The following is a 26,069-nucleotide window of genomic DNA, read 5'->3' on the forward strand; positions in this document are numbered from 1 at the left end:
GCCCTCCTAGCCTTTGAGCATGGCTCACGTGACTTGGTTTCAGTTCACAGCAGGGCTCCGGTGGCTCCCTCGTCTTGTTTACATTAACCAGGTGCCCTGGCATTCAGCTCTGCGTTGTTTTGTGGCTAGTCAACACAGTACTGGCTGCTGTTCTCCCGTGACATTGCTGCATGGCTAGCTTGCCCAAGTAAAACAAGGTTTAATTAAATCTTAATGTTGCACCCGGCTCTTGCAGAACTGTTGTTCTCGCGTCCTTGTGCTATTAGCAGAATACATAATGAGAGCAGAGCATACGAGCACAGAATCAGTCCCACTTATAAAAAGTACCATTTAGGCACTCACCCACAATTTCCTTTCACTAAGTTTACCTTGTGCCTTATCAGAGAGGTCTCAAGTTTTCCTCACTGACAAATAGACTTACGTTTATGGCAGTGTTTGTTCTTTTTGAGTTATGAAAGTGGCATCAAAAAATCTTAAAATACATTAAGATCTCTCAATGAAAAGAAGCACTACTTAGTTCAGAAAATTTTGAGGGTTTCCCTGCTATTACCTTTTTACATTCATGAATTGTCTAAACCAAAAGTACTCGTCTTCTGAACTCTACAAAAGCTAAATAGCCCCATAAGTTATTCTGTTTCTGAATGGCTGTCGTTTCTCTCTTGTTTTTAATTTATGAAAGAAATCATCATCATGGTTATTACTCTCTGGAAAAAAAAAGTCAAATAAAAAGTGATACCACCCAGGAATCCCTGAGATGACTAATTTTTCCATTCTGGTCATAAGTCCCTAGGAAATGTCCTGTATCTCAATTGTTAAATGTTGATCCAATGAGAGTTATTTCAAGTTAACTGTTATTGCCTGCCTTACAGAACTAGAAGAGGAAATATGATAACATGGTGTTATATATGCATGAAACTTGTCAACAACTTCAGTTGTGTCCAACGGCTAAAGACCAAAAAAAAAAAACAAAAAAAAACCCACAATGTGGACTTTTTTGTACCATATCATTGAACTGATAATGTTATGAATATGTTATTTCTGGCAATTCACCTCTCACTTTCTCAACCTTTTCACTTCACGTAATACCAATTATTTGCTCTGTTTATTTTGTGATAAAAATCAAAAGGCATAGAAGACTTTCTGGACACCAGACTTCTGATTCCCATGTTAAGTACGAATATTTTAGGGGCACCTGGTTGGCTCAGTTGGTTAAGCATCTGACTCTTGATTCCAGCTCAGATCAGAATCTTACAGTTTGTTCGAGCCCCACATCAGGCTCTGTGCTGTCAGCACAAAGATTCTCTCTCTCCCTCTCTCTCTGCCCCTCTCTCTATCTCTCTCTCTCTCTCAAAATAAATAAATAAAATTTAAAAATAAATTAACTTTGGGGGTGCCAGGGTGGCTCAGTCAGTTGAGCGTCTGACTTCGGCTCAGGTCATGATCTTACGGTTCGTGGGTTCGAGCCCCATGTCGGGCTCTGTGCTGACAGCTCAGAGCCTGGACCCCGCTTCAGATTCTGTGTCTCCCTCTCTCTCTGCCCCTCCCCACTCTCACTCTCTCTCCCTCTCTCAAAAAATGAATAAACATTAAAAAAATTAAAAAAGATAATTTTAAAAAATAATGTTTTAAAGTGGCTACATAGTATGAACCCCACTTTAGGTAAAAATACTATGGTACAGAATGTTGAGAGGTCTCTTTTCAAAGCTTCCAGGCCATGGGAAACTAAAATATCATGTGTGGGTGTAAATGTCCTCCCTTTAGTTCTTCCTATGCAAACTAAATTCTTTTAAAGTATATGTGAAAATATTTCAATCTGAGTCATCTACAAACCTTTGTGTCTATTTTTTAAAATATTTTTATTTAAATCCAAGCTAGTTAACATATAGTGTGGTAATGGTTTCAGGAGTAGAATTTAGTGATTCATCACTTATGTATAACACCCAGTGTTCATCCCAACAACTGCCCTCCTTAATGCCCATCCCCCAATTAGCCCATCCCCCCACCTGACACCCTGCCAGCAGCCCTCAGTTTGTTCTCTGTATTTAAGACTCTCTTATGGTTTGCCTCCCTCTCTCTTTTTATCTTATTTTTCCTTCCCTTCCCCTATGTTGATCTGTTTTGTTTCTTAAATTCTACATATGAGTGAAAACATATGATATTTAATTTTCTCTGACTTATTTTGCCTAGCATAATGCATTCTAGTTCCATCCATGTTGTTGCAAATGGCAAGATTTCCTTTTTGATTGCTAAGTAATATTACATTGTGTATACATACCACATCTTCTTTATCCATTTGTCAATGGAGGGACATTGGGCTCTTTCCATAATTTGGCTATAGTTGATAGTGCTGCTGTAAACATTGGGGCACATGTGCCCTTTTGAATCAGCATTTTTGTATCCTTTGGATAAATACCTATGTATCTATATTATGTGTCTGTTAACTTGTATCAAGATCACGATTATTTATATATAATGACTGATACCACTCTTTAAAAAAAATCTCGAGTACATTCACAACTAGAAATTGGAAGTATAAAATGAGAATAAAATCTGAATTTCTAAAAGATGTAAAGCTTTCATAGATCAAACATAAAAGCAATCAACTTTATTATTGGTTTATTGCTTTATTCCTTCATTTTTGCAATTGTCCCAGAGTCAACATAGAGTGCATTGAAGTCAATTTCCTGAACTGAGCTTGGAATATTCTTTGTTTGTGTTTGATAGACTAAACATCTAAGAGCTGTACAGGCAACAGCAGGGTTATATAAGATTCATCTGTAATACCTAGCCCAGTGTAAGGCTAATTTCTAGTAAATATTTATCAAGTGAATTGCTGACTGACAGATGGATTGACTGACTAAATCAATGACTATGAAAATATATTCCATGCACTGAACCAAGAGTCAATAATTATTGTGAAGCCCCATAGTTTTGATTAAAATTATCTCCTTAATGATGACAAAGATGGAGATCCTCTTCATGGTCGTTCATTTTCTACAAGCAAACAGCAAGACACAGTGAATTTGAAACAAATCTGAAACACTGAGATGTTGGATTCATTATATGAACAAGGCATCTCACATGTGCCCTCCACAGGTAGTCTCTGTTGAAAGGCCAACTGTGGGAATCAGCAACTTTATGTGGGAATCCATGGGGAAATCAACAGACTTCCTCTGCTATTTCTTATAACATTGTAACATTTCTTCCTCCAGCCATTGCCAGAGGCACCCCATAGCTGTAAGACTGAACCTCAGCCCTCCAACACAGACCTTCTCCAACAGCCACATTCAGCCCGGAAGGTTTTCCAACAGCTGCCCCAAACCTAGAAGTCTTCTATTTTGCACTTCCAATCCACAAGCAAATCTTAATGGGATTTCTTCCAAAATACATTTCTAAGTCCTTTCACATTTTTCATATACATTTCTAACACTGGGTGTGAGTCTCCATCACTCTTGCCTGGATTTCTGTACTATTCCTCAACTTTCCTCCCTGCATTCAACCCTCACAATTCATTTTCCACACATTGGTTTATGTAATTTTTTTAAAATGCAAAGCAGATCAGTGATACTCTCTTCCAATATCATAGAGAACGCCTATTAAACTAAAAATTAAATCCAAAAATGTTATCAGGAGCTACAAATCCCTGTATTCTTTGTTTCTTGCCTACCTCTCTGATTCCAGTATCTTACAGTATCTTTCTTAGAGCACTCAAGACCCAGCAGTTTCCTGTTTGCTCCTTGAACATGGAAAGTGTTGCAAATTAATCTAAGCTGAATTGGTTCTGCAAAACACATAGGCACTATATGTAGATAATAATAGGGAAAGAAGCCTGAACTAGGTGAAGGTTAGTGATCCCCTCAGTATTATGTAATAGTAAAGCAAAGCCACTGAACTAATTTTGCCAAACACATATCTTTTAGACATACATGCTTGCATTAGTGAATAAACACAAAATAGTTTCAACAACAACCTCTTCTAAAAGTGCAACAAAGTTATATCTTTTTGTTCTTTGAAGTGCTCTGAATGTCACCTTTCAGCAGAGAGCATTCTAGAGGTAGAATTAGTATACCTTTAAAGTTGGATCAGCAAATGAAATGTTATTCTAACTCATGCCTGGACAGAGAACCATTTATGGATCAAGCCTGGGGTATCTCCCTTAACCTAAGGATATAAGCTTCATGCCCCATTAGAGTCTTAAACTGTGTTAAAATAAATATGAGGATTATCTCAAAAATATATAGGTCAATTTCACATATCATAATTTTTATCAACAATAATAATAAATACCTTTAATTTTATCAATAAAGGCCCATTTCTATTATTCATAATGCCAAGTACCAACATATTTATTTGCCAACAAATACCAGTTTAGTGTTTTCTAATATCAGATCACCTGGTGTTGGTTAACAGAAGGACTAAAGTCTTGGTAGCTATTGCTGGAGTGTGACTTTTCTTACATGATTCTAGCAGATGACCTCTGGATTATGGGTTCTTGATTGAGACATGTTATCTCTTCTTTCCTGGAGTCAAAGCCTAAGAAGCTGGAACTTACGTAAAATCATTCTATGTACCCTAATAATTTTAACATTATTTCAGGAATTTTTCACTTGTTGCTGGTTCTATCTAGAAATTTATGTAAACATCCTTCCTAAAGCTCTTCACATGGTAGGCTCCTTCTCATTCTTCAGGCCTAAGCCCAAAATTACCCTTTTGAGGAGGGCTTCCTTTACCAAGCTATCCAAAGAATAGTGATAGTAAGCACAAAGTAGTAATAGTAACCACAAATATAATAATAGGTAATAATGTTGACCACTTCCATGTGCCATGTACTAGGCTGCCTACTGTACATTTATTATCTCACTTAATCCTCAGAACAACCCTATGAAGTGGAATATTTATCTTTATTTTGCAGATGGTGAAATTGAGGCACAGGATCTTGATGACATAATGGGAATTAGCAGAGCTGGGATTTGAATCTCGCGAGTCCCAGTCCAGAGTTCACCCGCTTTACAGTTAAAGCAACACTGACTAACCCCACACTAATGGCTATCACAATACCCTGTCTATTTTTAATAGTTTTTACCATGTCACTAAGCATTTTGTATTTACTTAATGCTCTTTCTCACCTTTCACCAAAACAGAAATTTCTTGAGGGCAAGCACCATGCTGTCTTTTTTATCATTCCATCACAGGATGTAATACTTTTCCTGTTACATAGTTGGTACTTAATATGTTTTTGCAAAACTGAATTAGGGTAGTAGAATACAGGTACAGCATTGCTAATTATGTTTCTCTCATTGACCCAAATCAATCCACTGTCAAAAGGGAAGCCATAAGGACTGGATTTACTGAATCTATGACATTCTCCACCACCTGTGAGTTACGTCTGATATCACAAGAACTCCATCAGGGGTTTACTATGGCATATTTTAACATCTGACAATGTTATGGAGAAAGCACTCCTCAGATTTCATCTATTCTCCATAATATTGCCAGAATGATATTTCTTAAATCAGAATTATAGGCAATTCAATAAGACAAGAAAATGAAATGAAAGATATAATGATTGGGAAGAAAGAAAGAAAACTTTCTTTGCAGAGGACTTTATTTATTAGAAGGTCTGAAAGAATCAAAAAGCTCCTTTCTAGGAGCTTTCACTAATAAGTGGTAATAGCAAGGTTGCAAAATACAAGGCTAAGACACAAAACTCAATCTTTTCCCCATATACCAGCAATGAACAAATGGAATTTATAATTAACCACATATTACAAAAATGATATAGTTAGGTATAAATCTAACAAAATATGTGCAGAATCTATATGAAGAAAACTAAAAATCCCTGATCAAAGTTATCAAAGAAGAACTGAACAAAGGGACAGATATTCAATATTGAAAGAAAGCCTCAATATTGTCAAGATGTCAGCTCTTCCCAATCAGATCTATAAATTCACTGCAATTCCAAGGCCCCTGGGTGGCTAAGTCTGGTGAGTGTCTGACTTCAGCTCAGGTCATGATCTCGCGGTTTGTGAGTTTGAGCCCCGCACCAGGCTCAAACTGTCTGACAGCCAGAGCCTGGAGCCTGCTTTGGATCTGTGTCTCCCTCTCTCCCTGCCCCCGTCCCCCCCCCCCCCTCCGCTCACACCCTCTCTCTCTCTATCAAGAATAGATAAGGATAAAAATAAATAAATAAAAATTCTAATGAAACTCCCAGCAAGTTTGGAAATTCCCAACTGATTCTCAAGTTTATGTGAAATGGCAGAAGACATGGAATAGCCAACACAGTGTTGATGGAGAAAAACAAAGTCAGAGAACTGACACTACTCAATATCAATACTTACTATAAAGCTACAGTAATCAAGACCATGACATATTGGTGAGAGAATAAACAAATAAAATAGAGAATAGAGAACTCAGAATAGAATAGAAAATAAAGAATAACAGAATAGAGAGCTCAGCTATAGACCCACATAAATATAGTCAACTGAACTTTGACAAAGGAAAAAAGGCAATACAATGGAGAAAATGTAGTCTTTTCAACAAATTGTGCTGGAACAACTGGACATCTACATGCAAGGAAAAAAAGAAACAAAAAGAAAAAGAGAAAAAGGAAGAAAAGAAAAAGAAAAGAATCTAGACAAAGACCTGGCACCCTTCACAAAAATTAGTTCCAAATGTATCATAGTCCTAAATGTAAAATGCAAAACTTTAAAACTCCCAGAGGATAACATATGAGAAATCCTAGATGACAGTGGATATGGCAGTGACTTTTTACACAAGGAACCAAAGGCACGATCTATGAATGAAATAAATGATAGGCTGAACTTCATTCAAATTAAAATTTTCAGCTCCAGGAAAGACACTGTTGAGAGAATGAGGGGACAGGCCACAAATTGGGAGAAAATATTTGCAAAAATCACATCTGATAATAAGTTAGTATATAAAATATAAAATATAAGTTAGTATATAAAATATACTAACTATAATATATTTATAGTATATAAAATATATAAAATACAAAAGAACTTTCAAAATTCAACAGTAAGAAAACAAACACCCCATTAAACATAAGCCTTATCAAAGAAGATATACACATGACAAGGGGCATCTGGGTGGTTCAGTCGGATGGGTGTGTGACTTCAGCTCAGGTCATGATCTTGTGGTCAGTGATTTCTAGCCCCATATCAGGCTCTGTGCTGATGGCTCAGAGCCTGGAGCCTGTTAACATTCTGTGTTTCCCTCCCTTTCTTTGATCCTCCTCCACTTGTGCTCTGTCTCTGTCTCTCAAAAATGAATAAACATTAAAAAAAATTTAAAAAAGAAGATATACAGATGACAAACATATGAAAAGATGCTCCCCATCATACGTCATCAGGGAAACGCAAATTAAAACAATAAGGAGATACCACTACAGACCTAATAGAATGGCCAAAATTGAAAACACTGGCAACACTAGATGCTGGCGGGGATGTGGAACCATAGAAACTCTCGTTTATTGCTAGTAAGAGTGCAAAATGGTACAGCCAGTTTGGAAGACAGTTTGGTAGTTTCTTACAAAACTAAATCATACTTTTATCATGTGGTTCAGCAATTGCATCAGGTGGTATTTACCCAAAGAAGTGAAAACTTATATCCACCCAAAAACCTACACACAGATGTTTATAGCAGTTTAATTCATAAGCGACCAAACTTGAAAGCAACCAAGATGTCCTTCTGTAAGTGAATGGGTAAATTGTGGTAAATCCAGACAATGAAATATCATTCAGCACCAAAAAGAGATAAGCTATCAAGCCATACAAAGATATGAAGGAAACTTAAATGCATATTTTTAAGTGAAAGAAGCCAATCTGAAAAGTTTATGTATTCTATAAATCCAATTATATAACATTTTGGAAAAGGCAAAACTATGGAGATAGTAAAAAGACTAATGGTTTCCAGGGGGTGGGGGAGGAGAGAATGAATAGGTATAGTGAAGAAAATTTTTAGGGCAACAAAACTACTCTGTCTGAATATGCAATGGTACTTCAGTATACATTTGTCAAACTTCATAGACTTTACAACAACAAGAGTGAATTCTAATGTGAACTATGAAATTTGGGTGATAATGATGTGTCCATGTAGGTTCATTAATTGTAACAAATGTACCATTGTAGTGTGGGATATCTCCATAGTTGGAGACGTTTGGCATGTGTAGGGATAGGAGATATATTTCTCTTTATTTCCTGTTCAGTTTTGCTGTGAACCTGAAACTTCTCTATATGATAAGAATTATTAAAACAAACAAACAAACAAACAAACAAACAGACTACATCAGAATTTCTTCACCTGCACCATTTTAAGGATGGTACCAAGCTCTTAAAGCTAGCATATGATATCTATCTCTCATAAACTTGTCCCTGACCATCTAACCATGCATGCTAATTTGTTACACCCAAACATGTATGTATACACACACACACACACACACACACACACACACACACACCCTTAAGCCACCTCTCACACTAATCAGTTAAGACTTCTTGTTTATTTAAGCAAAGATGTAGTCTTATGTATAGGCTCTCCTCTCTGAATGGTGAGATGTCGGCTTTGCTTTGATTGACTAATGCCTACTTCTCTTTCAAGCCTCGTTTCTTCAGAAGCCATTCTTGATTCTCCTCCAGTCTTATTCAGGTGTCTCTCACTGCACCCAGTATGTATCTTCTTTCATTACAGAACATGTGATATTATTCTATAATTGTTTATATATGTGACTATATCCTTCAATACAAGATGAGTTCCTTGAAGTAGAATCTGTGTTGTTTTAGCACAGTTCTGTGTCCATAGTAGGTGTTCGAGAAATATTTGTCGGATCATTTTAATGGGGGAAAAGAAAGGTGGAGCAGTAAGTGCTGATCCCAGAGCATTCTCAGGACTGACAACCATCTATGGCAAACTACCCTTCAGGGAAGGTGTGTGTCATTGCTGGAGGCATTTTACATATTTAATGAATAGGGCCAACTTCATTCCCTGGTGATGTCAATATGGCATCTTTCACCAGCCTGAAAATCCTCTGGCACTGAAAATACACAAAGTCTGGAAGCTGTTTATAAGACTGAGAAGGTGAGTCAATAGACTCTGTTCCAAGTTGGCAAGAAGGGACATAGTCCTAAACATCTAAAGCTCCATAATTCACATTAAGCTTCTCATTAATTTAAATGTTAATGTAAATGTAAAATATGTTGTATTGATTTAGAACTATTTTTGTATGAATATTGCATAACTGAGCTTTCTAACAGCAGAATCCAAAAGGACATCCCTTCACATCAGCTTACGATTAAGAAAAAAAGTGAGGCTTTCTATTTTTCACTCTCTTTTTATTGTGTAAAATCCTTTGTTTTAGTTACAAGTTCTAGCTATGAGAAGCTATGAGAACTTCTGCCTTTGAGTGCAATTGATTTGGACAGTCTTGAGCAAAAAGATCAATTTCTGAATCTCTTCTTTCACAGTAATACACATATAACTTCAAATACGTATAGAGATTAGTATCTTTCCCATGTCACTGAGGAGAAACCTAGTCTTTATGACCATGCTGGCAATTTCACTCTATTCTGTTAGATTTCATCCAGAGTCTCCTTTCATTGGGACTTCTGTTTCCTTACTTAAAAGGAAAACACAATTTTCAAAGAATGTCTCATTATGTTAGGCTCACTGTAATGAGTAATGAGATTGATAACTGGAAATTTTTGTATATGCTTACTTAATCTGTGCTGGACCTTGATGCAAAGTGTTTTATAAAAAGTGCTCACGGGGCACCTGGGTGGCTCAGTCATTTAAGCATTCATCTTTTGATTTTGGCTCAGGTCACGATCTCATGGTTTGTGAATTTGAGCCCTGTGTCGGGCTCTGCTTGGGACAGTGTGGAGCCTGCTTGGGATTCTCTCTCTCCCCTTTATCTCTACCCCTCCCCTGCCGGGGATATAATATAAATATTACATATTTATTATATATATATAAAATATATATAATATAAATATTATATATTATTTATTTATTTTTATTTGTAAAGTGCTCATGTGATCCCTAAAGCAGTACAGAGACGTGGCTACTCTCATTAACCTGTTTTAAGGATTAAGAAACTGTCCCACGGAGAGATTAAGCCTTTCCTAAAATTCCACAAGCAGAAAGAGTGATGTTGCTTGCCCAGGACTCAGGGTGGTCTGACCCCATGGTCTTTCTCATAACCACTAAGCATTTTGGGTCTCAAACCACACAATGCTACAGACACATATAAACCTAGAACAGTGCATTCTGTTTTTAAGAGATACATATAAGCATACAGTTGAGGATTCCATTATACTACTGAGAAGCTGGGTGGGTGGGTGATATCCAGAAACCCGGTTTCTAATTTGTGGACACCTTGTTTCTTACTTCTTTCAACTAAACACTGTGAAATTTGAATTAATTGGTTTGTGAAGCTTCTTCCAGCCCCACATTCTATGACTTTGTATAATGATTCACTTTGTTCTGATCAACAAACCCTCTACCCAGTTCTTCTCTGTACAACCACCCACCACGATGCTTTCTTGCATCCAATGCCTCTGCCCCTGCAGGCAGCCCCACCTAGCTCAGTTTTCTGTACAAAGATAGAAAGTAAGCATCCTGCTATCAACACATGTCTTTGAAACATGCTAAATATCAGGCAGAAAACTCAGGCTAAAAGATGGATAAGGCATTTTATTCCCCTGAACGTAGAAATGAAATACAAAAATCATAGTCCTGGGGAAAAATCAGACAAGGCCTTCCTATATCAAAATTACATTAACCAGTGCATTCAGAGGCTCACATAAATAACAGGCCTCAGAGAACCTGTTGAAATGGAGTATTTACTGGCCTAGTGTGGCCAACAAGCTTTGTAATATCAAGATATATGGGATAGGAAGGAGGACTGCTATGGAATCACACAGACCTGCTAACTTGGCCACCTTTTACCTCTTTCTGGGAAACTGACTCATGCCTCAGTTTCTTCACCTATAAAATTAAGCTCCTACTTCAAAATTTTTATAGGGTGATTATGAGGCTTAATCTGTAAAATAATGTAGATAGCTTATCCATGTCAGAAATCTGGTACAGGTTTATACGAGTCTCCATTGTTCTAATAACAACCAAAAGAGCTCATGGTTTAGTTTTTAAATTATCTTTGTAAGTGGTAATTTCAGCTATCACTCAGTTCCCAATTTTAAAAATTGCTTTGTTTTTTGCAAAACAATGACATATGAAACACCAATTAGGTATGGCTATTTCACCAAGAGACATTTCTCCCCTTTGGGAAGTACCTGAGGGTGTGGGAAAGTCATGGTATAATGACAAATTCTGTAGAACAGCTTACAGCTTGCCATACTTTTCCAGCTTCTTCCCTTCAATATTAGGGCAGCAGAAAGATAGACAGAAAGTGAACCAATGGTCATAAGGTGCCAATGTATCATGAATCCTAGGAGTTAAAAATAAAATTTTATTCAGCTCCCTGAGATATACAATTGATTTTTTACAAAATCAATAGATGAACCTGAAAGTAATTGACTACAGTCACCTTAGTATCATTTAACTATAAGTAACTAATTGTCCAGCAAAGATTGAAGCTAGCAATTAGGAACATATGATAAATTTATAAAAACTCAGGTGTTTTCTACCATGATAGTTTTGTTACTGCAAACTCTCTCTAACCATTCTATCTACATCAAACCACATCTTTAGAAGAAAAGTTATCACAGAATTTAAAAGATGGAAGGGGCCTCAGTAGCAATTTTGTACAAAGCCCTTATTTTTTTATGTGAAGTGATTAAGACCTAGTGATGTTTGGACACGCAAAATTAACTGGCTAATTATGGCAGGATTATTAATTGAATCTAGTTCCAGTTGTCAATTCAGTGCCTATATTTACTCATTTTCTTGTTGCTATATCAAACTGAGAAATCTGTAAATTACAGTGTATATTTTATAGTTTTCTGTGTTCATTTGACCATAGGTTTGAAATAAAGTAATAATTATCTGTATAGTTGGAACTCATGACAGAAAGATGAGGTAAGAACAAGAAGTCTCTCAAATATATGTTCAAAAAGGTACCTATAGATAAAAAGCCTATGTATGGAAACCAATTTGACAATACATTTCATAACTGAAAAAAGAGCCTATGGCACATTTCAATAATACAATGCAATGAATATTGACAAAATAAGACTAACAAATCTAGGATGGATACACTAAACAAACTATATATATACAACTATATATATGCAACTATATGTATACATATATATATAATGCATATGTATCATACACATATATATGTATTATATATAGACCCATATATGTACCTATATATATGTGTGCATATATATGTATATATATATATATATATATATATATATGTCTATATGTGTTTATGTTAGAAAGAGGAATATTTCATCAATTCATTCTATTGGGTGAGTTTGGCAGGCAGGAATGTCTACCCTAAATTTGTTCTCATTCATATAACATGGTTTAAAAATATATCTGTGTTGTCTCACTCCAGGTGTAAAATAAACATCATCTGCCGAAATCCCGAGCACTTCTTTAAATTCTTTGGGTTTTCTCAGGAAGATCAGGACCTGTTGGAGAAATTTTGATAAGGTAAGTTCCAAGCTACTACTCTATTCTCTCGGGGCTTCCATTCAAGCTGCCCAAGTTCAAAACAAAGTGAGGTTTAAGAAGTCAAAAGAACAGGCAAATGGAAAGATGGATGCCACTTTTATTAATAATGCAGATAATATCTAAGGATGCTGTTTCAATGCTTGGCTAAAATAGACTCTGTAACATTGAATCCAAGATTTAGATAGATTCATCCAGGCCCAGGAAGTTCTGGGCCACAGCAGGCTCCTCTGATATGGCAGCCTGGCCATTAAATTTCCAGCATGAAGTAGCAGATATAAGGCAGCCTGCACTAAAGATACAGGTGAATAGAATAGGTTAAATGATAAGTGACAAAGTCTTGCTCCTGAGTTCACCAGACAAATAAACAACTCTAATGACCAAGGAGAGGAGAGAGTAAATAAATGGAGTAAAAAGAAGCCAAGAGGCTTTCTATCTTGGAATTTTCTTCAGATGGAAAAAAAATGAGAAAAGAGAATAAATATTCTTCCCTCATACCACTGAAGAATAGGAGTGACCTGTAAAACAGAAGAAGGGTCCATTAGAAATTGCATCAGGACTTTATTAAACTAGTAGCACACCAAGAGAATTTCTCCTGGGTGATGAAGACAACCACAGCACTCTGATTTCTCCTGCTTTAAGGATATTCAAACCAGATTCAAGGAAGAATTGTTGCCAATGGTTTGTTAGAAGTCATGTGCTTTCAGAATCTCAATGGGTGTGTTGTCTGTATTGTCATAAAGCAGATAAGTATATGGTAGACATCTGCATTAATGGTTTTAGTTCATAAAGAAAGCCTACTAGATAATGTTTGATTTTTTTAAGCATACTATTAAATTATTCTTTAAAGAAGGTGTGGAAGGAACAGTTTAGGAAGTAAGTGAGCTTAGGTAACTCCTCAGGGTGCTTATCTCAGTGAGAATTTATAATTGTAACTTAATGAATCATCAATGTTACTTGGCTTTATGTGTTGGTAAAAATAAAACCAAAAAATGGAACTTACTAAAAGAATAGAAAAAGAACTATAAGCTTGAATGTAAGAGTAAAATAATAAACCGGGTAAAGGATTTTGAACAAAGCCAACCATCTGCAGACATTCTTGGTCATGGGATCCGCTTAATACTTTCAACTGGATGATGCCTCTAGAATGAAGAAATGCTATTTCATTTACATTTATGTTTCTTCATCTGAGATTCAAGATCACGCAAGAAAAAATTTGATTTCTTTTGGTCATTTGAGTTAGTCTGATTTTGGTGATATCTTTGCCCTTTAGCTATACTAGCTAAGGATTAGCCAAGGAAAAAATATAATGGATTAGAGCAACTTTGTCTCCTATAATGGAAGGACAGTCATCTGGATTTACCAATACACCATGAATACATATCATGGGGAAGAATTAATCATCAAAAATGAGATAAGATATCATCATGAAAGAGGAGTCTATATTTGATATTAGTTGATACTCAACACTTCATGGAATACATGGTGTATCATCTATTAACATGAGTAACCCACAAAAATGTAAGGGGTACACTGACATTTAGAAAGTTGATTATTAGCAAAGGTCTCTTTCATATATCTTTAAAGAATGATAAGGAATGTTGGGGTGTCCAGGTGGCTCAGTCAGTTAAGCCTTTGACTTCGGCTCAGGTCATGATCTTGCAGTTTGTGGGTTCAAGCCCTGTGTCGGGCTCTGTGCTGACAGCTCAGCGACCAGAGCCTGCTTGCTTTGGATTTTGTGTCTCCCTCTCTGCCCTTCCCCGACTTGCGCTCCCCACCTCCCAAAAATAAACATTAAATTTTTTTAATGAATAAAAAAAGAATAACAAGGAGGGTCAACTAAATTTGACACTCAAAACTTATACTTCTGTAAGTTATTATGAAAGTATGATTAAATCTATAAAGGTCCTGATCCTATCTTATATTCACTCTGAAAGGAAGGGCTATCCCTTGTCATCAAACCTCTGCTCCTACAGGGAATACGGACTTCTGATATTTAAAGGAGGAGCCTGGTTTCTCCCTCCATCCCATTCAAGTGTGGAAGGGAGCCCTTTTGATTTAAAATATTCTGCTAGCTATATTTAACCAAAAAAACAAAAACAAAAAACAAAGAAACACAGCCTAGTGTTGTAATCTTGACAATGGGTATCTAAAACCATGCTTGAACTAAAGAAACCACAGAAGACAAATGGGAAGGAAAATTTAGTCCTTGAGAAGGTGATCTCAAGAAGGGACATGTAGAGTGGTCCAACTACATTTCAGTGCCTAAAGGTTTGGAAGTCAGGAAGCATGACCATAAATGCACATGTTGAGGAACTTGTTTGACGTGTCTGCTGTTGTCAGTGAGGTATGAATTGGATAGAAATGAGGCCATGCATGTAATCTGTTTTCAGCCCTACAATTTGGAGCCATGGCTTCCTTCTGCTGAGATGCCAGATTAGATACCCAGCTATAATTATATCCTGGGGAAAGTAAAAGCCATTCAGTAAAGGGACTAGTCCCCCAAAACAAATAAACAAAAATATACTGAAAAAGAGAAGAGAAACAGTAAGGAAATAGAAAGACTGGGGCTTCCCTGGGGAAGCCAAACCTAAAAATCCTTCACAAAACAAAGACCTTTAGAGAGGGATAAAGTGGTCCTAGTTCAGTAGGGTTACCTGCTGCAGAAAGGGACAAATGAAAAATCCTAATTTAGGACCCAGAGTTTAAGACCTAAGATTTCCTCCAGATTAAGTACAACCAAAGATGTGCTCATTGCTGATGTTAACAAATGTTCATTGAAATAAATCATTTGAATGGATAATTAGATTCATTATAAATTGATGAGACTATTTTCTAAAATATACCTGTTTGTCCTTCTAGTTTAGAATGAGTCAATGAGTTTTTTTTTTTCTTTTCCTCATATCCTCAAAACCTTAATAATATCATTCATTTAGCATATTGGGAGACAGAAATGAAAAAAAAAAAATCACAGGTAACTAAAGAGAAAGCTTGTCCATCCCTGGTAGACCTATCCTAAACAATATGACCTCAGAAGTTCAAGGCTATTTGGTTTCTGGGCACCAAAAAACCACAGCATAATAAAATTAGATGATAGTGAAAACAGCCTAACTTTAATTTTTCCTTGAGATTTGTCAACTTTCTAATCACATTTAAACCAGTTAGTAAAATGATTGGATAACAGGTTCTAAAGAAAAGTTTGTATCATCAGGGAAATATTCCAAGAAACTTTTGCAAAAATATATTAAAATCTCAGGGGAGATCAGAAAATATAACTACCCCTTGGATTAACTATCACAGCTCTTCCCTTATGTTGTGTTTAAGTACTGGCATGCAGACTTTTGTCGCATTTAGAATTTTTATCTTAATAGGAATTGGCCCTATCAGCATTTAAGTTTGTTTCTGACTTCTGCTTGCTCATAGAAGGACTGAGAATTATTGTCTTCTATAAAGGTGGTTAAATGGACAGAGCAACAGATTGTAACAGGCTTCAAATAGTCTTGTCAGGTTTGTGATTCATATACAAAAACTAGACATCTATGCAGTTAAGTTGCAGTGACTGTTCCTTTATGATTGACATTTTTATTTAGGAACAAATAGAGTTCCACTTATTCCTGGAAACATATCTATAAATTAGATCCTCCAAAGTCTAAAATGAGATACGTAATTTCAAATGAAACAATATTATTGCCTCAATCTAAAAAGAACTAAAAGGATATTTGCTATTATCACATCCATGGGAATTTTTTTGATAAAAAAATATAGCTTTTTCCAGTTTGGGTTGTCTCTGAAATGTGGCTGTATTGGTAGTGACTGAAATAGTTATTAGATCTGATTCATAGAGTTCTTGGTAATAGAAAAAGCATGCCCACATTCTCATGACTCAGGCCCTAGTTAACAAATTCTTATACCATACATCTAATGATATGAGATGTCTCCTCCTTGGCCTTTAAATTAAAAACTGAATTAAAAGACCCAGTGATGGCAAGAGTATAAACAAAGAGCATTTTTATAAAATGCTATTGAGAGAGTTACTTGGTGTAACCCTTGCAGAGACCAATAGGGCATTCTATCAAAAGTCTTTAATAGTCAGACTGTCCCTAACATTTCCTTTTCTAATATTCATCCTAAAGAAATCAGTGGCCAAATGGGTTAAGACATTGTACATGCACAATCATTGGAGCATTGTAAATATCCGAAACAACCTATATATATATGGCAATAAAGGACTTGTTGTAATATGTCCTAATGATATAATAAGACACTATACAGTCATTAGTGATGATGCTGTTGCTCCAAATGTATAGACATGGAGATATTATTTATATTATTAATTTTAAAAATCTGATTATAGCAAATTATGTGTGTTACCAGCAATTTATATATTATGTATTTATATAATGCATGGATATGTATAGAAATATCTGAGTGATGAGATTTTGACTTATTCTTTTCATATATTTTCTGAAGAAATAGACATGGAAAACAAATTGAAAAAATAAATTGTAAACGAAAGGAAAATATTTTCAAAGGGTAATAAATGACCCTTTACATCCATTAAAAGACATGTACACATACTATCTTTTTATAATCCATATTGTTTTCACACCAGAAGGAGGCCTGAGTAGGAGGTCAATCTGTGGACCTACCATGTTTTCCCGGGAATGAGGCTGAACTATGACTCCTATTGTCCTGGTTTATAACAGTGACAATATCCCTTGCCTGTTGTTATGAGGACTGTGACCTCTAGCAATATGCTAAAAAGCAAGGGGAAGCAGGGTGAAAACTAATATAAATGACACAGTTGATCGTTTACAAATAGGACTAAACAAGAAGAATGCCAGATATAATTCCCAGAGCCAGAGATTAAAAAGAGACATTGGAGATGGTTGTAAGGGGAAGGCAATAATACACACTATGCATGTTGCTCAGCAACAAAGTGAAGCCAAGATTACTACTGTCGTGCTAGGTGTTTGGGGGCTCAGTGAAAGGAGTGCATGATTGGCAGAAGGACTGCATGACAGACTCACAATTCTACAATCCTGTAAAGTGCAGAAGAAAGTGTTCAGGGAGGTGCAAAGGCAATGCTTTAGCCCTTATATAACCAAAGTCCAATCTCTGTAAGCAACTAAATGCTCAAGTAAATACCCTTCAGGCAAAGTCCCCTACTCTTTCATCTAGACTGTCGACACTACCCCTTTCCCTGGGATGTTGAAACCACCACCACACTGCATTCATGGAACAGTTAGTATCCCTGAGGTGAAGAATGAGTCCTTGGCACCCAAGGCTAAGACAGGAGCAGCCCAGTCTTTCAGCTGTAGGTTCCTTGGAAATTGCTTTTCACTTAGCATTCTTGGATGGATCTGTGTTGGTGTCATGAAACATTGGGAATCCCTTGAAGAGGTTTTGAATGGGTCTGTTCTGGAGGACTCTATTTACCCCAGTCTACTTAGTTAACCATCTTGATAAAAATGGCAAGTAAAAATAAAGGAGGAAGGGCTTCCTATGCATATGACTAGACCTAAGCCTCTTTGCAGAAATTATCTCAGTGAATCTTCACAACACCCTTTCTACCTTCCTTTCAAAGTTAAAGAGGAGTTAACTAACTTGGTCAAGGTCATTCAAATAGAAAGGAGGGGTGCCTGGGTGACTTAGTTGGTTAAGTGTCAGACTCAGGTCATGATCTCATGGTTCGTGAGTTCAAGCCCCGCATTGGGCCCCGCGCTGATGGTGTGGAGCCCACTTGGGATTTTCTCTTCCCCTTTCTCTCTCTGCCCTGCCCCTGCTCACTCACTCACGTGCACTTTCTCCCTTTCAAAATTAATAAATAAACTTAAAAAAAAGAAGAAGAAAGAAAGAAGATGGGTATGGGATTAAAATCTAGGCAGTATTATTCCAATTGTAATCGTTGGCAGCTCTCCTGACTCTTGTAGAACAGAACACATTCTAGTGTTTGTGGATGACTATTGTTTAACGTAACAGTAATCCTTTGAAAATACTGACATCAGATGTGACCAAGCAAAAGGCACCCAGGACTCAGAATTTTGATTTTTCAGATATTCTTTTTGTAACAGAAGAGGGCAGTTGGTGAATTAGAACCTCGTTCTTCTTCCTTAGTTTTCTTCTTTTGCACAGCCATGATAAATAGCAATATATGAGTGAACTCCATAGCTTTAAAAGGGAAAGACATCTGAAAGAATCCAGCACTGTACCAGAATATTGTACCTGAAGGGGGGAAAGCACACCCTTAAGCATGCTGTATTTGGTAAGTGGTAACCATTTGGAAACAGAGGTGAAATGAAAATTACCTGCTAAGTCTCAGCCATTCTACAGCACATTTCAGCTGAGAATGCTTAAAACTAAAATACCCGAGAAGGCAAGCTATTTGCAGTTATATTTGTACGTGATCTTATTTTCTCTGTGTGCGAGGAGAGATTTCCCTTCGAGGTTGTCACTGTTACCATTGAGCGCTCACTCACTCATTCAATAAATGTTTATTGAACATGTACATCATGCCAGAGAGCTGAGCACTGGGATTACCCAGGTGAATAAATGTTCTCTTCTGTGGAGGGAAGCAAGGACAGACCCCAGGATCTTAATATCTTAATAGTATATGGTAGAGACGAGAGGAACAGATGCACATTAACATAAAGATATATATGCTTGCCCACATATACGCATATGCTATCTTACCACACTGCAGGAGGGAAATATCAATCACACTGAAGATATTAACAGAATGTCTGGGTGGCTTCCACCTCGATCGCAGAAGATTTCATGGATGAGTTGAGTTTTGAAAAGTTTTGGGGAAAAAAAGAATAAAGTATTGTGGCACAGAATGTGGAAACATTTTCTATTTTGGCAGAGATAATTTCACAGAGAATCTGAAGAGTCCTCAGCATCATGAAGGAGTATAATTTGAATTAGGAAACAGCTCAGGTAAAACCCCCAGGTAGGAATCAAATATCAGACTTGATGTGTATATTTTTTCAGAGTATTTCTTTTTTTTTTAATTTTTAAATGTGTATTTATTTCTGAGAGAGAGGGGGAGCCAGACTGTGAGTGGAGGAGGAGCAGACAGAGAGGGAGACACAGGATCTGAAACAGATTCCAGGCTCTGAGCTATATAAGCACAGAGCCTGACCCAGGGCTCAAACTCATGGACCGAAGATCATGACCTGAGTTGAAGTTGGATGCTTAACCGACTGAGCCACCCAGGTGTCCCATGTTTTTTCAGAGTATTTCTAAGTGAAGTCTTAGAAACAAAATTAGTCTTAGAAACAAAAGATCCCCTTCAGGTCCTTCATTTGAAATCTAAAGTCTTTGTATATGAAATGATGTGTAACTATTACACTTCATTGTAATAAATAAAAGTAAGCCAAAACCATTTTTAAAGGCTTAGGCCTTAGATCAAACAGGGTTAAAGTCCCTGCTTTGCAAATTACTTTTTAAACTTGAAAAAAGCACTTACTTCTCTTGCCTCCAGGTTATTTATGAAAGGAAGTTTACTGTGCGTCACTGCATGCAAAGAACTTAGCACACTGGCATATAGTACATGCTCAGTAAATGTAAGCTAGATTATTATCAAGAATACCTCTTTGCAGTTTTATTAAGAATATAACATAAAAGTGATGTGTGCACTGACTGATGCAATTTGTTTTTTGCTTCAATAAAACAAGTGTATTGAGACATTACCGTATCCTAAAAATTATGGCAGACAGTACAGTACGGTGATGGACAGGGTTGAGTCCTACCTGCCAGGGCATCTGAGTTTATTTAGGTCCCATTTTAAGCAAACCACAATGGCTATCTGGGGTTCCTATTTGCTCTTTATTTACCTATTAATTCCAAAGAAATTCAAAGATCCCTATAGGATATTTTGGTCATCAGAAAACATTTCAAAATGCCTCTAGAACAATGTAGTATTGAATTACTTTTGCACTTAAAAAATGTTCCCGAGGGGCGCCTGGGTGACGCAGTCGGTTAAGCCTCCGACTTCAGCCAGGTCACGATCTTGCGGTCTGTGAGTTCAAGCCCCGCGTCAGGCTCTGAGCTGATGGCCCAGAGCCTGGAGCCTGTTTCCGATTCTGTGTCTCCCTCTCTCTCTGCCCCTCCCCCATTCATGCTCTGTCTCTCTCTGTCCCAAAAATAAAAATAAACATTGAAAACAAAAATTTTAAAAAAATGTTCCCGTTACTTAGATACTTTTACCTTCATTAACATAGGATCCTCCTGCCATTAACATAGCAGACTTCAGTGAAGTAAACCCAGGGCTGGAGGGGATGAGTGGAGGGGTGAGGAGAGTTTTGGAGGGAACTGATAATTCAAGGATGTAAATGACTTGCCCAAGCTAACAGGACTAGTGAGAAAGGAATTCTTCTGCAGTAAATTGCCTCTGTACAGAACGAGAGTCATCTCTTTTTCCTCAGAGCCCAGGTGGGGCTAGGCCTAAGGAAGTAGATCAGTATTCAGCCTGTGCCCATGAAATTCTCAGCTTCTTTTACAGCCACGCTTTCCCTTATCTGGTCAAAAACAATTCCTCACCACTTGCAGGTTGCTGTACAGCCATTAAGATTACACCTCTGCTCTTTCTTCTGTTTCCTCCTCAGACAAAAATATTCTGTCCTGCACTAAAAGGTGGTGTATCCAAATAACAGAGTATCATTTGGTAATAAAAACGAATGAATACCAGGATATCCTATGACATGGATGAACCTTGAAAACATTAGGATCAATGAAAGAAACCAGACACAAAAGAATCACATATGATATGATTCCACTTATATGAAATGTTGAATATGATACAGATATAAGTCCATATCAATATGAATATAGAATAAGCAAATCTATAGAGACAGAAAGTAGATTAGTGGTTGACTAAGGCAGGATGAGGGGGATGGGGAATGGCCACTAATGACATAAGGAGTTTCTTTTTGAGATGACAAAATGTTCTAAATGAGACTGTGGTGTGGTTGCACAGTTTTTAGTGTACTGAAAACCTTTGATTTTTATGTTCAGATGACTTATTTGTATGGTAGGTGGATTCTATTTCAATGAAACTGTTAATCAAATAATCATCGTGGGAATGGCCAACATTATTATAACCATGTCATATTTGCATGTGGCAAACATTTTACATATGTTAACTTTGCATCTCTGTTGAACTCTCAAAACAACATTCTTATGCTGGTTGTATTTTTATTCCCATTTTTTTTTTTTTTTAATGAGCAAGCAGAGAGAAAGCTAATCTTCCAGTCACACAGTTAGGAAATGACAGACTTAGGCTCAGGAAGCCTAGTTTCAGAATTCTGCCCTTTCAACTGCTTTGCTATTCACATGCTTTCGACAGTCTTCCTTTGCCCTTATATCTCTGTGTTCTGAGCACATGGAAGCAGTTCCTGTGCCCGGATTCCCTCCCCTTGCATGTATTTGTATGTTTTCTGTCTTCACTTTCATTTTTCCCCATAGATAAGGTATAATTGGTATACAATAAACTGAACACATTTCAAGTGTATAATTTCATAAGTTTTGACATGTATAACATTGTAAAACCATCATGCAGTCAAGATAATCTAATCAGAATAGTAAACTTATGCATCATCCCCAAATGTTTCCTCATGCTCCCCGGCCCTCCTTCTGGCCTGATGTTCCCGCCTCCAGTTCATTCCAAGCCACTGCTGATCATTTGCTGTCACTTACAGAATCATTTTTATATTCTGGAGCTTTCTATTAAAGGAAGCACACAGTATGTATACCTTTTTTCTTCAGATTCTTTCACACAGCATAATTATTCTGACTTCCATGTTAGTGTGTGCCTAAAAGCCCATTTGCTTTCATTGCTGAGTATATCCCATATATGGGTATGCTGCAGTTCTCTTATCATTCAGGCATTGGTGTACGTTTGGATTATTTTCAGCTTTTAGCTATTGCAGATAAAAATACTATGGATACTGGTGTACAAATCTTTATAGGGACATATCCTTTCATTTCTTTTGCATAAATACCTAGGAGTAGAATGGCTGGATCATATAGTAAACCAAACTCTTTTCTAAACTGGTTGTGGCACTTAACATTCCCAACAGCGGTGCACGGGAGTTCTAGTCCCTCCACTTTCTTGCCAACACTCTTTGATCTCAGTCATTCTGGTAGATGTGTAGCAGTATCTCATGGTGCTTACAACTTGCATTTCCCTAATCACTAATGATGTTGAGCATCTTTTAATGTGCTCATTTGCCATCTATATGGCTTGTAACTTATTCACTATCTTTCTTGTATGAGTTGTCTGTGTTCTTACTATTAAGTTTTATGAGCCATATATACATATGTATGTATGTATGTATATATGTATGTATGTATGTATATATGTATACATATATGTATATATATCCTGCTTACAAATCTTTTATGAGATACATGGTTGGCAAATATTTTCTCCCAGTGTGCAGCTTATCTTTTCCTTCTCTTAACAATGTCTTTCCAAGAGTTGAACTTTTAATTTTGGTGAGGTCCAATTTATGTTTCTTTCATGATTATGCATTTGGTATCATACCTAAAATATTTTCGCCAAACCCAAGATCACAAACCTTTTTCTCCTATGTTTTCTTCTGTAAGTTTTATAACTTCACATTTTACAGTTATGCCTATGATCCATTTTGATTTAACTTTTAATGTATGGCATGTGGTATGGACCACAGTTCATAGTTTTGCATATGGGCATCTAATTGTTCCGCACTTTTTGTTGAAAAGACTATCCTTTCTCCACTGAATTATCTTTTTATCTTTGTCAAAATTCATATATGTGTGTGTATCTGTGTGTATTACTTTCTCATCATCTTTGCTTATCAAAATCCCACTTATCCTTCAAAGTTAAGTTTAGATGCCTCACACTCTAGAAAACAACCCCCAAATTTTCGTATTTATTATACTTTGTAGTCATGGTCAAGGCAAATAACACTCATATATTAACAGTGATTATCTCCAGCTGTGGGATTTGGGATGATTTATAGTTTGGTTAATATACTTTGTCAGTATTACCTGAATTTTCTACCATCAGTATTTGTACCTCATAGAAAAAAATTGATTTTATATATGTATAGTGTATTCTTTGCCACGTACTTTCACGTAGATTTTTTTAAATGTTTTGAGTAAATAAAATCCAATACACACGGGGACACACACACACACACACACACACACACACACACACATGTTATTGGTTCATGTAACCAAAAAAAAAAATCGCAGGACAGAATAGCCTCGGCATGGAAAGATCTAGATGCTCAATAGCTAGTATGTGGAATCTATTGCTGCTAATTTCATGGCCCTTACTCTTCTTACTGCTGGCCTTTTCCTCAAAGGTAAGAAATACCCAAACCACCACAGGATTAAGTTACTTTGGCAGTCTTGGAGATGCAGGGTAGTTCCTTTCTTATCATTCTTGAGAAAGGTTTGTGGTTGGCCTGCCTGGTCACTTGCCCTCACACAACCAATTATGTGGACTCTGTGCTCAAGTTATTTCTCACTGTATAACTATATTAGGTACTCATTCCTACCTGAGTGTCTGAGGGTTAAGTCTGGAAAAAATAAACTGAGATGCTATATCAAAATACTAGCTAAAACACAGTAAAATGTCTAAACTAACCAATGTCTACTACTTTCCTTTTTTCTATCACCCAAATAATCTGGTTACATAGCTATCACCCCAAATTTTAGAAGTTTGGAAACTGAGATTATTCAAGTTCACTGTCGTAGTTTTCTATAGCTTCTGTAAGAAATCACCACAAGCTCAGTGGCTTAAAACAACACAAAGCTATTATTTATGGTTCTGGAGGGGATACGAATCAAGATGTTGTCAGAGTTGACTTTCTTCTGGAGGCTCTATGGAAGAGTCTGTTTCCTTGCCTTCTCCAGCTTCCAGAGGCCTTGGTTTGTGGTCCCTTCCTCCATCTTCAAACAACTTCAAAGCCAGTAGTGTGGCATCTTCAAATTGCTCTCTCTGGAATGCTAACCCTCCTGCCTTCCTCTTACAATGATACTTGTGATTAGGGGCACCTGGGTGGCTCAGTCAGTTAAGTGTCCAACTTCAGCCCAGGTCATGATCTCTTGGTCAGAGTTCGAGCCCTGTGTCAGGCTCTGTTCTGATAGCTTAGAGTATGGAGACTGCTTTAGATTCTGTGTCTCCTTTTCTCTGCCCCTCCCTGACTCACACTCTGTCTCCCTCTCTCTCAAAATGGCATGGGTTCTGGGGATTATGATGTGGACATCTTTGCAGGGCCATAATTTGGCATAACATAGTCACTTGTATTTGGAGGTAATGTTGAGTCTTTAATCCATGTTTCCCAACTTGAAGATCTGTGTCTTTTCTACTTTATCATAACTTTATAATGTAACAGTGGTTGTGTATAAGCTTGTCTAGATTTAAAATTCTGGGAGATCAGGGAATTTCACCTACTATAGCAAATAAGCATGTGTTGGCGGGGAGAGGAGTGCTTTTTCTCTAAGACACAAGGTATAGGTGGGGAATAGAAGTTCGATTTCACTTGTAACTTGCATCATTCCACACTGGCAGTTGCCTCCTTGGACCTCCTTCTTGATTAATAAAGCAATAATATAGATTTGTTTGCATCTCCTTTATTTGATGAATTCTGTTTCTAGCAGAAGACTACGGATTCCATCAGTAGGCAAATTACTTAATAGTTTCCAAATGACAACTATAATTCTTTCTCAGCTGTTCCTACATGTGCAATGAAAAGCAGAGAACTAAGGCAGTTGCATGAATAATTTAAACAGTGAACCTCAGTTGGCTCAATTATCTGATTATTTCTATAAGCATCTGGATATAATTTTAATTTTTTATTCTGTAATGCTTTTTTAGTTTACTTTAACATTTGTAGGCAATGCCTTTTAACAAGTCACTTATTTCTTCCATGTCCTAACTTCAACTTAACAAACATCATTTAATGAGCAACTAATACATGCCCCAAACTGTGCTCACATCTATGGTGGCTAAAAAGACAGAAAACAAGGACTCTCTTTCTCTGGGAGTTTTCAGTCCCAAGAGAAGAGACAATACAATGACACCAATAACTATACAATATGGAATCACGTAAAGGTCATGACTGGGACACAAAAATGGTGATCAAAGTATTTACAGGGAGAGAGATCATTCAGTTTGGAAGAATTAGGGGAAACTTCTGGGAGGAGCAGTATTCTGGAGGGTAGGGAAGAATTTACAAAGCAGAAGTAGAGTAGGAGAGTATAGCAGTAGAAAGACATGCAAAGCAAGGAGGCAAGGAAACCTAGGACTAATCTTGGGAGCCATACATCCTCTGATAATACTGGGGAATGGTAAGGTACAAGCAAAGGAGGTCCCAAGAACTTAGGACTGAAAGGGACCATTTATGCCC

The 26,069-nt window shown here is 36.9% G+C and overlaps 1 protein-coding gene across 9 annotated transcripts in view; it reads left to right on the forward strand.

Annotated features, from left to right (window-relative positions):
* LRRC4C (leucine rich repeat containing 4C) overlaps positions 1-26,069 on the forward strand; it is a 1,215,827-nt gene that overhangs the window by 1,008,978 nt on the left and 180,780 nt on the right. For all 9 annotated transcript variants that reach the window (XM_086677650.1, XM_086677644.1, XM_086677649.1 and 6 more), the window contains one exon: positions 12,548-12,645. The gene's annotated coding sequence lies outside the window, so the exon portion shown is untranslated. The remainder of the gene's footprint in view (positions 1-12,547; positions 12,646-26,069) is intronic.

Source organism: Puma concolor, chromosome D1, assembly GCF_028749965.1.
Source record: "Puma concolor isolate L17-30 chromosome D1, mPumCon1.1.hap2, whole genome shotgun sequence".
Classification (NCBI taxonomy): domain Eukaryota; kingdom Metazoa; phylum Chordata; class Mammalia; order Carnivora; family Felidae; genus Puma; species Puma concolor.